The sequence below is a fragment of the Saccopteryx leptura genome, chromosome 4, assembly GCF_036850995.1.
Source record: "Saccopteryx leptura isolate mSacLep1 chromosome 4, mSacLep1_pri_phased_curated, whole genome shotgun sequence".
NCBI classification, from domain to species: Eukaryota; Metazoa; Chordata; class Mammalia; order Chiroptera; family Emballonuridae; genus Saccopteryx; species Saccopteryx leptura.
In genome coordinates, this window is record NC_089506.1 from 45,096,927 (window position 1) to 45,101,225 (window position 4,299).

Sequence of the window (4,299 nt, forward strand, 5' to 3'; positions counted from 1 at the left end):
CAATATAGTATCGTTAACTATAGCCACAATGTTATTCAGTGATCTGTAGAACTTACTCATCTTATATAACTAAAACTCTGTACCTATTGAACAACTCTCCATTTGCACCCTTCCTTCAGCCCCTGGCAATGACCATTCTACTCTCTGCTTCTATAAGGTGGAGCATTTTGGCACCTTATATAAGTGGAACCATTCAGTATTTGTCCTTCTTTTACTTTGTTTTGTTTTATTTTGTTTTCATCATATGGTGGAAGAAAAAGAAATAACTGTAGCTATCTGTTCTAATGGTCTGCCAACAGATGACCTTGCTAAACATTTTTATTTGTCCATATTTTATGCAGCTCTCCTACTGGGCACTTCTGTAGCCTTAATGCTCACCTATGCCTCCTCATACTTTTCAAAGACTGAATTAATGCTTAGGGTAAAGTGCTAAAATGGAAGATGTTAAAACCAAACAAACAAACCTGGATTTGGCCCAGGATAAAGGACAACCTGAAACAAATCACAAACCAAGGAAAGTTAGAATTTAAGTATTTTCTTCTCTCTAGCAGCTTATTTCATTCCACATATAAGACAACAATCATTCAAATAAATGGTGTTTATTTAAAAAATCATTGGATTTTCACCAGAAAAACAAGAGCGTTTTACCCTTACATTTAAATCTATAATAAATTACGAAAATAGAGAGTTGTAATACCTGATCAAGCAAAACCTCAACCAAGACAACTTCTCATGATGGTTGTTTACCCTGTTGGTGCAGCCCCCACCGTGAAGTCTACCAAGAATAACAGGACCATTGATTTCATCCCATTCTGGCAGGCCTTGCACTGCAATTTAATTATGTTGCTTTTTGTCTGCAACCTTTCCCCAAGGTTTCTGTGATATTAGAATACCTCCTGTAAGTGTTATGAAAAGTGCATTAGAGGGTTTTTCCTCTGATTATTTCATAACATAACATAGCAATTCCTTCTGCCAGCAAGCCCACACAACTGTTTTCAATAAATGAAACAGTTTTCTTTTTTTTTACATTTTATAAAGTGTACATTAAACATTAATTAGTCGTAGCTGAGTTTTCACATTTTCCTTTTAGAGTGAACCTACAGCTAGTTCTCAAAGAACACAAATAAGGTCCTATAATGTGTGAACAATGGCGTTGCTTCAGGCTTCAGAAAGAGCAAGGATGCTTAGTTATTTCAATCTTAAACTGTTTTCCAATGATTTCATGCTGAGCAATTATTTCTGTATTACTTAAATGATGGGAGTTTCAAAGGCATGAGGGAGTGTGGATTTTTATAGCTAGAAAAATCTTATGAAATGGGTATGGCATTTTGGCTTTCTTTCCTTCCTCTTCTCCAAACTCATAAAATTGAAAGAGGCCAACCCAAATGTGTACTAACCACAGTAGCTTCCACATCTTATGGTCACCAACGTCAATTCTTGTCATTTTTGTTTACTATTATTGGCTTGTCACAGGCTCAATATCTCCAAAAATAATTGAAAATGAAAACAAACTTTTGTATGTGTCCTTTTTCTCCCCAGTAATGTGTCAGCCTGGGAAAATGCTCTTTTTGAAAAGAAAGCAGAGCTGACATATAATTGTTGCCTTTAACCCAGCTGTTACTGACATTACATGCTGAACCTTCCTTGGAGACGGAAAACCAATTTTGATGTGACACACTCTGAAAAGTCACCACTGGTCCTTTACAAATAGTTCAAGGTCACAGAAATCTTGCCTGAGACACTCTCAGGTAAACCTCTGGAGGTCTTTTCATTCTTGGGAAAAGCTGTGTTTGTATTGATTTTGCAAATTGTAGACTTAAAGTCTAACAAAGGAAAAACTATCAAGAGAAAAAGAAAAAACTAAGTACAAAATCAATGCCTTTGCATTGAAATGTTAAAAAGCAATTTCATTGTGGTAAAAGAGAAGTTAAAAATTTCATGTTTAACTTTTATAATCTGTATATGGAAATAGATAAATTTAATATGATATTTTTGTCAATGAAACATCCTTTGATAAAGGATTTAACTTTCAATAGTTACGTATAAGTCAAGTTTTTTATATAAAAATTATTTAGAGTATCCTATCTATTATACAGATATTTGAATTTCAGTTTTGTATTTTTTGTATCTTTCATGATTTAATCAGCAATATATTACCTAGTGATATTATAATCAAAGGCAATTTTTACTATAATCAACTCAATAAGTAATATTGTGTGAGTTTCATTTCTGGTTAGTAATTTCTGGAATAAACTAAACTGTTGACTTTTTTTTTTATCTTTTGAATATTATTATCAAAATTGAAATATCACTTTAGTTAACAAAACTTTACATCAGCCAATCAAGGAAACTCAATATTATTACTATAACAAAGAATTAAGACTTTAGTGGTCCTACTTTTTCTCTGTTTGCTGACCATCTAAAATTCACTGACCAATAACCAAAATGGTTAATCTGAACTCAAAATTGAACTGAACTGGCCGTATGCTCATTCTATATGCCTGTTAATGCTGTCCCTTTGTTCTCTCATTTCAATACACTAGGAAATTTATACTTACCCACATGAGTTGACTTGATGAAGACTAATTTCTGAACAAAATGTCACTAGGAAAAAACAGCCATTTGGGAAATAATGGATTATTATCTATATTACATTTCCTAACTTAAATACATTTAATATATGTGTAATTACAATACAAGGACCATTTATTATTTCTTATATGCAATCTTGAAAAGTTTTATAACTCCAATTAATACAATTAAAGAAATTGGCCACAATAAAAATAAGATGATTTGTCCAAGTTCTTACAGCAGGAAGTAGTAAGTAACAGATTTAGAATTACAAGCATGATCCATAGGACCTATATATCCATATTTAGTATATTAGTCCAAATAAATGCATAAATTAAAATAATAATTATACAAATCACTTTAATAATGAGAGAAATATGATTATTTTCATTTGAAATATAAGTAATTCTAGAAAAATTCACAGCTGAACCATTTGTATCAAAGAAACACTTAGGAGAAAATATTAGCTTTATCACAAACTATTAAGTCAAGGTAAGGTGTATAAGACATATGAACAAGGAAGTGAAACAAATCAAGGTGAATATATAATGAAAGAATCATGATCCTGCTGACCATTTAAAAAATATTTTATACGGAACGTTTCATTAGTTTGCATGTCATCTTTGCACAGGGGCCATGCTAATCTTCTCTGTATTGTTCCAATTTCAGTATATGTGTTTCTGTATGTGTGAGCATTATTTATTATTTTTGACCAGTAACTTATCACCCCATTAGTTTAGAATACAGGAGAGAGTCATGTTATGTTAAATATATATGTAAATGATTTAGGTTAACATTATTGTAATACATTTTTCATTAGAAAATTAAACTATTTTTAACCTTTAATCTGAATGAGGGGGTACCTATCATTAAGATAATAAAAATAGTGAATGATAAGGTTAATCTTACAACTGGAAGGTAAAGAATCTTGTGGAAAAAATATTAAGGAAATGGTTGTAATAGCTAAGGCAACATGTAAAATGAGCCTGAACCAAAAATGTTTGGTTGTTTCAAGTAAAAAAAATGGATAGATTTAGGTTTAAGGCACTAATAGATATGATGTTGAGCTTTAGAGAAATTGATGGTGATAATACTGAAATGGGGAATTCAGAAGTGAGATGATTTTTTGTATTTGGGAATTGTTATTCTCCTAACATCTTCCATAATATTTGGAAGATTTCTTGCCCTTCATATGCATTTCAAAATATCATTGATTCAATCATAAAATTATGAATATACCATGATACGTGATAGAAACAGTAGTTTAGCAAATATTGAATTGCTTCCTTCCTTTCATGTACTGTGAAGCTCACAATTTTATAGATTAGGTCCACAAACTTCCTTTAAAGGCGCAGTGTACCTAAGGGATGTTACAATAAAATGCCATAGACCATGGGGCTAATGATCAACAGAAATCTATTTCTCACAGCTCTAGAAGCTGGAAGTTTGAGGTCAGGGTACCAGCATGGTTGGGGTCCATTGAAGAACCTCTTCTGGGTTGCAGATTGCTGTTTTATCATTGTACCCTTACATAGTGGAAAGAGTGAAAAAACACTCTCTAGGGTGCCTTTTGTAAGGGCATTAATCCCATTCATGAGAGTTCTACCTTCAGGACCTATCACCTCCTAAAGGCCCCACTTCTTAATACCATCAGGTTGAAAGTTAAGATTTCAGTATATGAGTTTTGAGGGATATAAACATTCAGTTCATTGCAGTCAGAGAGTAAAT

General features: G+C 32.3%; 1 pseudogene; it reads right to left on the reverse strand.

Moving 5' to 3' along the window:
• Nucleotides 1-3,150: 3,150 nt before the first annotated feature.
• Nucleotides 3,151-3,267, reverse strand: LOC136404633 (U6 spliceosomal RNA; annotated as a pseudogene).
• Between the last annotated feature and the right edge of the window lie 1,032 nt (nucleotides 3,268-4,299).